At 47.0% G+C, this 12,857-nt stretch overlaps 1 long non-coding RNA gene across 1 annotated transcript; it reads right to left on the bottom strand.

Annotated features, from left to right (window-relative positions):
- Window positions 1-7,569: 7,569 nt before the first annotated feature.
- On the bottom strand, window positions 7,570-12,665 carry LOC142093241 (uncharacterized). Its single transcript, XR_012677347.1, has 3 exons — window positions 12,604-12,665; window positions 12,477-12,517; window positions 7,570-8,177 (listed from the first exon to the last, which is right to left on the bottom strand). It is a non-coding gene; the product is annotated as an uncharacterized LOC142093241 (long non-coding RNA).
- Between the last annotated feature and the right edge of the window lie 192 nt (window positions 12,666-12,857).

Genomic DNA, 12,857 nt, shown 5'->3' with positions numbered 1-12,857 from the left:
TATGGTCCCGAAGTCCTCCGGCTGTACTCTATGCGTCTTGCTGTTGCTCTCTATGGTCCTGAAGTCCTCCAGATGCATGCAGTGGTAGCTTTTTTTTCCCCCCCAGAAGGTGCATTCTATTTGTGTGCCTTTGTGTGTTGTGGGAAAAAAAAATTTTGCATCTTATTTGCTGCTTATTCTGCATGATAACTAATTAATTAGCATTCTAAGTCAGAGTAATGAATGGTTACCATGATCTTTGGAGTTTTTTGATTATTCAAATCAGAGATTACTCCCACTTGGAATACTAATAATTGATAGACATGGTATAAGAAACAATTAATAATAATACATCTGGTGCAGCAGTAGAAAGTGGCACATGCCCTGGGAGTAATTTTTTAGAAATACTATTATTTTGTAATATATTTGTGTTTGTTACTCCCAGGAAGCATGCCATTTTCTACTGCTGCTATTTTCATTTTAAATAGCAAACACACAAAAAAAACCCTACACAAGCCCAAACACCAAGACTGATGTGCACAAAAAAACCCACAACCCCTAAAGACCAATACCAACATGCATACAAAAAAAAACCACACAACCACCAAAGACCAAGACTGATGCACACAATAAAACCAAAACCCCCAAAGACCAAGACCAACACTAATGCATGCAAAAAAAGAAAACCACAACCCCTAAAGACCAATACAGATAACTCCCTCCTCTAACCACACATGAAACAAAAAAAAACAACACACAAAAACAAAAAGAGAGACACAACAAAATCAAAGACAAAACTACATCAATGACAAAAACCAGAGAGACAACCAAATCATGAGACATCGGACAGATACACAAAAAAACCCTACAGACAGAAAAAAAAACCAAAAACAGACACAAAAAAAAAAACACAGGAGACAAAACAGATCAAAGAAAACTTTATTTAAACTTTATTGCAATCACTTTCTTTTAAGATACCTTAGAACCCTATTAAGGAGTTTTTTAACTACTATAATTAGCTCTTGCTGCAATTAAGGTAATTAAACACAGCCATATTAGCATTCCATCTTTACTGCCTAGTTTGATATTTTCCTTATGATACTACTCAGACACAATTCATGCCTGCTAGTGTCCCATTAACATCAGTGGTTCAATTGGACATCATTTATGCCCAAGTAGTATTCTACATTTCTTCAGAACTACTCAAAGTAATTACAAAACCTTTACACAATTACAGATAGTTTAAATATACTTAGGAGCCAGTAATGCACATGCTTTCTTTTAACCTGTCAAGAGCTACATTTATCTATAGGTAATGACAACTCTCCCTCTAATGACTAATTCTCACTTAAATTATCACATACAAACATTATTGCCACAATAGTCCTCAAGCAAAAGCTGTCAATGCCTGTAACAATTCCCCACCACAGCACCCTCCAATTGGCAATCTTTAACCATAGGTATTAACAACACCCACTTAGTTTTGTACTTTCATTTGTTATTTCAGTTTTTACTGTGATTCCAATAGGGATACATTACTGCCTGTAATTTTTTTTTTACTAATTTTTATGTTTAAATTGGCCCATTGCTATTTCCAGTAAGTTTTCCCATATCATTTTTTACATTTTAATTCTACAATATACTTTTTACTACTGAGACAAAAATTACTCTCAAGTTGATCAAATACTTACTACAATTACATTTAATCACTTCTCACTCATTATTTTTGAAAATGCATTTGACCTCAAAAATTCTTCATTACCTTTAGAGTCAGCGCAAGTATTTAGTACCTGTGATTCTCTAGCTAGTAGTCTTTTCCATGTTTCTCCCTCCCACTACATTCTCAGTCTATTGCTTTATATCTCCAAGTTTGCCTCTTCGAGGTGACATCATCTCCACAATTTGTATTCCTAGGCAGAAAGTGACCGAGCTCCACTCATCTCAATGGGCCCCCTACTTCCATGCCTGCACACAAAAACAAGAAAATCATAAAGCGTCATTACATTAGAAACTACAAAGCCCCTCAAAAGAATTTACAATCCTAACACTAAACAATAAAGTTTAGCCCACCTGCCTCACAAGCTGGTTCTCTTCAACACTGATTCCCCACACCCTTCAACCGCATGATCATCAATCATCTTCCCATGACCATTCGCTACACAACATACAACGACAGAAAAATGCCACATTCCAGGACAGCGCTCCCCAGGAATGGTGTTCCCAGAGGCCTAGAAAAACCATCCTCCTTGCAAAAACTTCAGCCCAAGCCCAACCTCCACCCAAGCGTTGGCAATGAACTCCCTTACAGTGTTTCTGGGACCAGGGTGGGGGAGAATACAACACACACACCCAACACACACACCCCCAGCCGGGGGAGCGGGGAATCCCCTGTCTCGGTTTTATTATATTTTTTTGTAACTCTCTGAACAAAAAAAAAAATCTCAACTCCACACACAACCTGCAGAGAAACAAAAAAACACCACATAATCAAACAAGGTTTATACATTCAAAACACACCACTCATTCAGCTACCACACAAGCTACCCCTCACTCTCGCCGATCCATTCTGCGACCAGCCTGCCACAACGGGACATCACCCCATGTCTGCGCCGCTCCCCGGGAACAGCATTCCCAGAGGCCTCAAAAATCACCCTGCCTGCAAAAACCCCGGCCCAAGCCTGACCTCTGCCCAAACGTTGGCAATGAACATCACCTCGCAGAGTGGCCGGGACCAAGAGAAAAAAAAACTCAGCCAGGGGAAAAAAAAGAAATCCCCCAGCTAGGGTTTTTTTTATTATAATTAAAAAAAAAGTTACTCTCAACATTAAATACAACCTGCAATAAAAAACTTCACACATACAAGGTTAGGCACATTCAAAAACTAACACTCATTCAACAACCACTTGCTCCACCCCTCACTCATAACACCATTGTTTCACCACGCACCTGCCACGATGTAATATTGCCCCCATTCTAGACCCATCCCCGGAACTGTCTCGCCACACACCTCAAAGCAACATTGCCATTCCGTACGACTCCAAAGTTTCAGCCTTCTTAAGAGCAAGCCAGGGAAGATGCTTCACTACATTCACCGGGCCTGCTCCTTCTTCACTTTGATTTTTCTTCACTTCGATTTGGACACTCTGGCAAGACACGCTTGAGAATTTTCTCCAGGGATCCGAATCATCCTGGGGCACCTGCAAAAAACTACAAAAGGGACTGTACACCCTGGTTAGCAATACCTACTGGCTATACAAAAAACCAGCCCAGACAACCTCCACCCAAACAGACTGTGCTAATCAAACCATGTAAAGCAAGTCACCTGGATGCTGACCAATAGCTTGAGAAGACTAAAAGCCTGTCTTGTTTTTGCATATACCTTCTAACTGCAGATGGAAAAAAAACACACCAGATATTAAGCCCCACATAGACAAGTTAAGGCAAAGTCAAGATTCAACCCACTCGACTACCTTGCAAACTGCCACTCCCAAAAGGCCAGAGCACAGCCTCTAGCACCCACAAAACACAATGAAAGTAACTGTGGCAGCTCTCTAGAGCTACTTGCCCAGAGATGGACTGTACAGCCTTTGCTTAAAGAATCTGGCCAGATCAACATATAACCATATAAAGCTATGCTTCCCCTGTCTTTAATATTGCTACACTCCCAGGCAGCACAGCTTCAACCCTAACACGCAGACAGAGACCACACGCAGACGCCACAAACAATGTGACCATGAGACACGAGAAAACCACAAGCGAGAATGACTCCCGCAGGGAAAACGCCTCCAGCACAGAAGCCCTACAGTGCCACAATGGCACAAATGCTCTATAGCACCCCTGGGAAAGAGAGGCAACAGCCATGGCCCGTGAGAGAAAACTACCATCAAACCCAGAACGATGGATGCGTGAGAAGCCAGGCTTTAGGACCATTAAGGACACAGGGGTGAAACCCCTAAAGGCAACTGTGGAAACAGAACTCCTGAGAGCAGAGCTGCTGGCACCGCCTGGCTCGCCACCGCAAGAGATGATCCCTCAGAAACATCTATGATGCAACGCTTACCAGGCATGTCCATGCTTGAAGCTACAATAGCAAGCTAAGAAGGGCTCAACAGGCACTATGCTGATGAGACAATGCATTTGAGACCATCAGGAGGGCTACTGAGGTGCCTGCTGATCATGAAGAGCTATGGAGACCTCAAGACCTGAGAAAGCTATTGTAGAAGACACAGAAGAGAGTCTACAGAAACTACACAACACCACAGACACAGGCTGGAACTGCCGAGCCCGGCACATGCTAGCATCATGCTAAAGAATAACCCGCTCCCTTTACACCTTCCCAAAAGGGACTGTTCCTGGACAGTCCTCTCCCCTACTCTAACTTCATAACACATTCCTGCAATTCCCAACCTTGTTCCCTCCCCAGCCCTGGTCCCTCAACTTAGTTTTCAGAAGGCCAGGGATCTGAATCCATCCTAAAAACAAAAAACCACAAAACCCAAAACACTAACTGGGATGTTGCTGCACTCACCCAGTTCCTCTTTATCTGCAAAAAAAAAAAAAACCACTACACTCACACCAAAAAAAAAAACCAAACCACAAAACAGTGCTGGTATTCAGCATCACACTAGCCTCCTCAAAAGCACCATAGTGCTCTCCACACTGATTCCAAAGTCAGATGCTGCAACTGTCACTTGTGGCACCCAAGATGTCAAGAGACACAAAGTTACCATTGCACTTGGGAGAAATCACCAGCCCCACGCTCCTCCTCTCTACTACCCCAGCTCACCTCAAATGCTCATCCAATTCCAAAGGCAGCCAGCACAGCTCCTGCAAAACCAAAAGGTAAATGGTTAACCAAGATGCCATTTAATACTTAGCTATTAAATGGAGACCCAGCCAACAACCTCCTCACCTTCCCGGACCGCTCCTCAGTGGGCAGCTACACCCCTCTGAGGCTACCTGCAGCGTGTGGAAAAACCCAAGCTAAAAGCACAGTCTGCCTGCAGCAATTCTCATCTCCCTCTCTTTTACCTTGGCCTTTACCTGCGCACCCAGCCTCCATCATTTGGGGCTGCTGCGTTGAAGCTTGCGTACCACTTGTGAAGCCCAAACAACAGGTAATGCTTATAACTTCACTGACAATACACCACCTGAAAAATAACTGCTACTTCAGCCCACTAGTCATTGCTCACCTTGCCCAAGTCAACTCCAGTGCCCATATCCCACTTGGCTCATTACTTTGCATCTTTGGGAAAAAAAAAACCCACAACATTATGCAGTCATATAGCCGACAAGACTCACCTTCCCTCCGACACCACAGGCTGACCCACTTTAATCACAGAATACCAAGTTGCAAGGGACCTCAAGGATTATCTGGTCCAATCTTTCTTGGCAAAAGCACGGTCTAGACAAGATGGCCCAGCACCCTGTCTGGCCAAATCTTACAAGTGTCCGATGTTGAGGAATCTGCCGCTTCCCTGGGGATATTATCCCAATGGCTGATTCTTCTTATTGTGAAAAGTTTTCCTCTTGTGTCCAATTAGAATCTCCCCAAGAGTAACTTGTACCCATCACCCCTCATCTTTTTTATGTGACTCCTTGTAAAAGGGGAGTCTCCATCATCTTTGTAACCACAATTTACCTACTGGAACATGGTGATGAGGTCTCCCCTAAGCCTTCTTTTCTCAAGGGTACACAAACACAGTTCTCTCAGCTTTTCCTCATGCGTCAGGGTTCCCAGTCTTTTGATCATCTTTGTGGCCCTTCTCTGGGCCCTCTCCAGCCTGTTCACATCTTTTTTTGTACAGTGGGGACCAACACCTAACACAGTATTCTAGGTGTGACCTGGCAAGCGCTGAGTAGAGTGGGATGACGACTTCTCTATCTCTGCTGGCAATACCCTCGTTGATGCAATCCAACATGATGTTGGCCGCCTTTGCTGCAGCAGCATGCTGTTTGCTCAGATTGAGCTTGTTCTGCACCAGGACCCCCGGGTCCCTTTGCCACAGCTGCTCCCCAGCTGGATAGATCCCAGCCTGTACTGCACTCCTGGATATGTTTTCCCAGGTGCAAGACCTAACTTTTGACTTCATTGAACTTCATAAGGTTCTCATTAGCCCATTCTTCCAGCCTATCCAGCAGGTCTTCCTGCAGAGTGGCTCTCTCCTCCAAAGTGTCCGCTTCCCCACTCAGTTTGGTATCACATCAAGCTTCATCAGGGTACACTCGATCCCATCATCCACATCACTTATGAAGATATTTAACAGTGCTGGACCCAATATCAATCCCTGGGGGGACCCCACTTGCGACAGGTTGCCTGTTTGAAAAGGAGCTATTTACAACCACCCTCTGGGGGTAGCCTGTCAGCAAGTTCTCCACCCACCAAACAGCTTCTCTAGACTAACACATCAGTTTCTCTAGGAGGGGGCTGTGGGAAATCATATCAAAAGCCTTGGAGAAATCCAGGTAGACCATGTCCACCGCTCGCCCCACATCAACCAAGCAGGTTACTTTGTCATAGAAGGCGATCAGGTTTGTCATGCATGATTTACCCTTGGTGAATCCATGCTGGCTCTTCCCAATCGTGTGCTTCATTTGACTTGTGATATCACACAGGAAGATTCATTGCACAGCTTTCCCAGGGACTAAAGTATGACTGATGGGCCTACAATTTCCTTTATGCCCTTCTTGTAGATGGGGTGACATTAGCCTTCTTCCAGTCTTCTGGGACATCACCCAATCTCCACAACTTCTCAAACATTATGGAAAGCAACCTTACCACAACCTTCTTACGGTGCTACACTTGCCTCCTCTGTCATTCTTTGGTGCGTGGCTCATTCCTATGCATCTGCAAAAACAATAGTATCAAACAAGTCACTCAGTTGCAGAGCAATAGCTTAACAATTCCAGAAGTCTTCTTTCCATTTAAGAATCAATCTGCTTCAATAGACCTGATCAGCCCCTCCCACACAGCTCTGCTCCTCCCCATAAAACACCGTTGAAAGAGCTGTCCACACAACCTGCTGATGGCTACTCAATCTGAGATGACTGTACAACTGTTGCCTCAACAGTGTAGGCACATCAACATATTAACCATACACTCTTATGGCTTATTCCACCTCCCCCTGACTCTACACCTCCAGGCAGGGCAGCTCCAAGCCACACACATACATACACAGACCAACCCTATACAGAACCCTACAAACAACGCGCCTCAAAGAGGAGAAAAAACTCTCGGCAAGAATGGTGACACCCAAACGGAAGACACCGTTCAGGCAAGAAGACGCATGGGACCATGACAGTGACGTGAGGAGGCTCTGTGGCAACCCCAGAAAAAGAGTAGAACATCATGCCCCGTGACAAGAAGATACTCTCAAAACTGAGAGGATGGATGCACAAGAAGCCTGGCCTCAAGACCTAAGAACATAAGGATGCAGGGAAACAATCCCAGTCCGTGAAAATGGTCGGCTAGAGAGCAGAGCTGCTCCTGCAGCCAAGAAGGATGCCGCAAGAGATGACCATCTGGAGTTCCGAGACGCAGGACCGATCCACACTTTAAGCTTGTAACACAAAAGAAGCAGCGTCCAATGGGTGCTACACCGATGAGTACAGACAGTCGAGATCCTAGGGATGGCACCTGAGGTGCATGCTGTGCTCCTCGAGCACAAAGAAGACATCGAGACCTGAGGAAGGCCTAAGACACAGAAGACAGACCACGCAAACTACACAACAGACACAGGCTTGAACTGCCCTGCCCGGCACACACTAGCATCACACTGAAGAGTAACCAGCTCCCTTTAACTGCCCAAGGGGGACTGTCCCTGGACAGCCCCCTGCCCTACACTGTCTTTAAAACCCCTTCATGCAATTGCCAACCTGGTCCCCTCCCTCCCTCGACCCATCTCCAGCACCAGTGCCTCAACTTAGCTTTGAGAGGGCCGGGAGTCTGAATCCATCCTCTAGAAGAAAAACCACAATCAGCCCACTGGGTTAATCCTGCAGTCACCAGGTTCCTCTTCACCATCTCCAAAAAAAAAAAACAAACAATACATGCACAACAGTGCCACCAGTCAGCATCACATCAGTCAACATGGGCCTTTCCCACAGCATCCCCGACCTCAGACACACCGTTGCATTCCACAAAACTGCTCCACGCCGATTCCAGACTCAGACGCTGTGGCTGTCATCGCTTCTGATGCCTAGGATACCAAGAGACACAAAATTACCGTTGCACGTGTGAGAAACTCCCCGCCCCATGCTCCTCCTCTCTGCTACCCAGCTCACCTCAAACGCTCATCCAGTTCCAAAGGCGGCCCACTCAGCACCTGCAAGATCACACAGAGAAACACTTCACTGAGTTGCCATACAATACTTTGTTATTAGACACCAACCCGGCCCACAACCGCCTCACCTTCTCGGACCCCTCGTCAGCATGCGGCAGCGTCGCCCCTCCGAGCCTGCGTGCGGCACCTGCAGAAACCCAAGCAAAAAGGCACATGCTGAGATACTGCCCAAAACTGCAGCCTGCCCACACCGATTCGTGTCTCTCACTCCTTTACCTTGACAGCTCACCCACCCAGCCCCCGACAGCTTCGGTTGCCATGTTAAGGTTTGTGCACCACCTGTAAAACATAAACAAGGGTTGCTTAGAACTTCACCAGCAATACACCACCTGAAACATAACCACTACTTAAGCCCACCAATCACTGCTCACCTGCCCGAGTCAGCTCCAGTGCCCATATCACACATTGCTCCTCCCTTTGCACCTTCAAATTAAAAGAAACATGGAAATACCATAACGTAGTCATATAGCCACCAGTCACATCTTCCGTCTAATACCACCCACCAACCCACCTTTTTCTAGTGCTCCGCTCACGTCTTGACCATCACCCTGCACAGCTCGTCCTTCTACATCTGCAAAAACAATATTAAATGAGTCACCCGGATGCGGAGCAATAGCTTAACAATTCCAGAGGACTTGTTTCAATGTAGGAATACTATCTAGAATCCAACTATACATACTGTCATTAAACAAAATTTAGAAGTCAAACATTTACCCCTACACATATAAGCCTTAACACCTTTGAGACTCAATCTGCTTCACTACCCCTGAACAGCCATTCCCACGTGGCTCAGCTCATCCCCATGTAACATCATCAAAAGAGCTGTCCACAGAGCCTGCCAACAGCTACTGAGTCCTAGATGACTGTTCAGCCGTTGTCTCAACGGTCTAGGCACACCACCATATTAACCATAGACTCTTATGGCTATTCCACCTATACCCGACTCTACAACCCCGGGCAGGGCTGCTCCAAGCCACACACGTGCACAGACCAACACTACACAACACTAAACTGCATGCCTCAAAGATGAGAGAAAAATCTCAGCAAGAAGAATGAGACCCAGATGGAAGACATCATCAGGCAAGACGACCTGCGGGACTGTGACGGTGACGTGAGGAGGCTCTGGGGCAACCCCACAGAGAGTAGAGTATCATGACCCGTGACAAGGAGTTGCTCTGAAACCTGAGAGGATGTACACACAAGAAGCCTGGCCTCAAGACCTGAGAACGTAAAGATGCAGGGAAACAATCCCAGTCCACGAAAACATATGGCTATAGAGCAGAGCTGCTCACACAGACGGGAAGGATGCCACTAAAGATGACCGTCTGGAAACTTCGAGACACAACACCAATCCACGCTTTTAGCTTGTAACGCAAGGAAAAAGCGCCCTATTGGCGCTACACCAATGAGTAGAGGCATTCAAGATCCTAGGGATGGCGCTTGAGGCGTGTGCTGTGCTCCTCGAGCACAAAGAGGACATCAAGACCTGCAGAAGGCCTAAGACACAGAAGACAGACCACACAAACTACACAACAACAGACACAGGCTGGAACTGCCCTGCCCAGCACACACTAGCATCATGCTGATAAGTAACCTGCTCCCTTTATCTGCCCAAAGGAGACTGTTCCTGGACAGCCCTTTGCCCTAAGTAACTTTAAATGCACCTTCCTGCAGTTGGCAGCCTTGTCTCCTTGCCCTCTCCCCAGCCATCGTCCCTCAACTTAGCTTTGAGAGGGCCAGGGGTCTGAATCCATCCTTGACAAAAAACACATTGGCTAGCTGATATTTTCCTGCAATCACCAGGTTCCTCTTCAGTATCTGAAGAAAAAAAAATACAAAACAGCATGCCAGCAGTAAGCATCATGACAGTGGACACCGCTCTCTTCCACAACACCCTCATCCTCACAAGAACCGTGGCATTGAACTTGCCTGCTCCACGCCAATTCCAGAGTCAGACGCTGCGGCCACCATTACTTGTGGCACGTAAGATACCAAAGACACACAAGGTTAACATTGCATTTGTGAGAAATCACCAGTCCCATGCTCCTCCTCTCTGCTACCCAGCTCACCTCAAACGCTCATCCAATTCCAAAGGCGGCCCGCACAGCACCTGCAAAGCCACAGAGAAACACTTCACTGCGTTGCCATGCAATACTTCGCTGTTAGACGCCAACCCGGCCCACAACCGCCTCACCTTCTCAGACCCCTTCGTCAGCATGCAGCAGCGTCGCCCCTTCGAGCCTGCGTGCGGCGCCTGCAAAAACCCAAGCGAAAAAGCACATGCTGAGATACTGCCCAAAACTGCAGCCTGCCCACAGTGACTCCTATCACCCTCTCATTGACCTCGGCCACTCAGCTGTCCAGCCTCCATCATTTTGGGTTGCCACAGTGAAGCTTGCGCACCACCTGTAAAACACAAACAACAAGGGTTGCTTACAACTTCACCAGCAATACACCTCCTGAAAAATAACCGCTACTTCAGCCCGCCAATCACCACTCACCTTGGCCGAGTCAGCTCCGGTGCCCATATCCCATATTGCTCCTCCCTTTGCACCTTCAAATTAAAAAATAGAAATACCATAATGTAGTCATATAGCCACCAGTCACATCTTCCCTCTCATACCACGCACCAACCCTCCTGCTTCTAGTGCTCCCCTCATTCCTCTGCATCTGCAAAAATGATATTGAATGAGTCACCCAGATGCAGAGCGATAGCCTAACAGTTGCAGAGGACTTCTGTCCATGTAGGAATACCATCTAGAATCCAACTATACTTCCTGCCATTAAACAAATTTTATAAATCAAACATTAAGCCGTACACATACAAGCCTTAATGCCTTTGAGATTCAATTTCCTTCACTACCCCTGAACAGCACCTCCCACATGGCTCAGCTCATCCCCATAAAACATTATCGAAAGAGCTGTCTACACAGCCTGCCAACAGCCACTGAGTCCTAGATGACCGTACAACCATTGCCTCAACAGTCTACGCATATCAACATATTAACCATAGACTCTTAGGGCTATTCCACCTACCCCTGACTCTACACCCCCCAGGCAGGGCTGCTGCAAGCCAAACACACACACGCACAGACTGACACTACATGGAACCCTACAAAAAACACACCTCAAAGAGGAGAGAAAACTCTCGGCAAGAAGAATGACACCCAGATAGAAGACGCTGTCAGGCAAGACGACCTGTGGGACCATAACGGTGACATGAGAAGGCTCTGGGGCAACCCCAGAAAAAGGAGCAGAACCTCACGGCCCATGACAAGAAGATACTCTCAAAACTGAGAGGATGTACAAGCAAAAAGCCTGGCCTCAAGACCAAAGAGCCTAAGAATGCAGGGAAGCAATCCCAGTCCATGAAAACAGATGGCTAGAGAGAAGAGCTGCTCACACAGCCGGGAAGGATGCCGCAAAAAATGACCGTCTGGAAACTTCAAGACACAAGACCAATCCACGCTTTCAGCTTGTAATGCAAGAAAAGAAGTGCCTCTCGAGTGCTATGCTGATGAGTGGAAGCATTCGAGACCTTAGGGATGGCACCTGTGCCCCTCAAGCGCCAACAGCCATGAGGACATCAAGACCTGCAGAAGGCCTAAGACACAGAAGACAGACCACACAAACTACACAACAGACACAGGCTGGAACTGCCCTGCCCAGCATCATAGTGAAGAGTAGACAGCTCCCTTTAATGCCCAAGGGGGACTGTTCCTGGACAGCCCTTTGCTCTAAGTAACTTTAAATGCACCTCCCTACAGTTGCCAACCTTGTCTCCTTGCCCCCTCCCCAGCCATCATCCCTCAATTTAGCTTTGAGAGGGCCGGGGGTCTGAATCCATCCTTGACAAAACACACATTGGCTAGCTGATATTTTCCTGCAGTCACTGGGTTCCTCTTCAGTATCTGGAAAAAAAAAACAAACACAAGACACACACCAGCAGTAAGCATCATGACAGTAGACACCACACTCTTCCACAACACCCTCATTCTCACAAGAGCCATGGCATTGAACTTGCCTGCTCCACGCCAATTCCAGAGTCGAACACCATTACTTGTGGTACCTAAGATACCAAAGACACACAAGGTTAACATTGCATTTGTGAGAAATCACCAGTCCCACGCTCCTCCTCTCTGCTACCCAGCTCACCTCAAACGCTCATCCAATTCCAAAGGCAGCCCGCACAGCACCTGCAAGATCACACAGAGAAACACTTCACTGAGTTGCCATGTAATACTTCGCTATTAGACGCCAACCCGGCCCACAACCGCCTCACCTTCTCGGACCCCTTCGTCAGCATGCGGCAGCATCGCCCCTCCGAGCCTGCGTGCGGCACCTGCAGAAACCCAAGCAAAAAGGCACATGCTGAGATACGGCCCAAAACCGCAGCCTGCCCACACCAATACGTGTCTCGCACTCCTTTACCTTAACAGCTCACCCACCCGGCCCCCGTCAGCTTCGGTTGCCATGTTAAGGTTTGTGCACCACCTGTAAGACCCAAACAACAAGGCTTGCTTATAACTTCACCAG

Source organism: Calonectris borealis, chromosome 26 (genome assembly GCF_964195595.1).
Source record: "Calonectris borealis chromosome 26, bCalBor7.hap1.2, whole genome shotgun sequence".
NCBI classification, from domain to species: Eukaryota; Metazoa; Chordata; class Aves; order Procellariiformes; family Procellariidae; genus Calonectris; species Calonectris borealis.
This window is presented reverse-complemented; position numbering and strand designations above follow the sequence as displayed.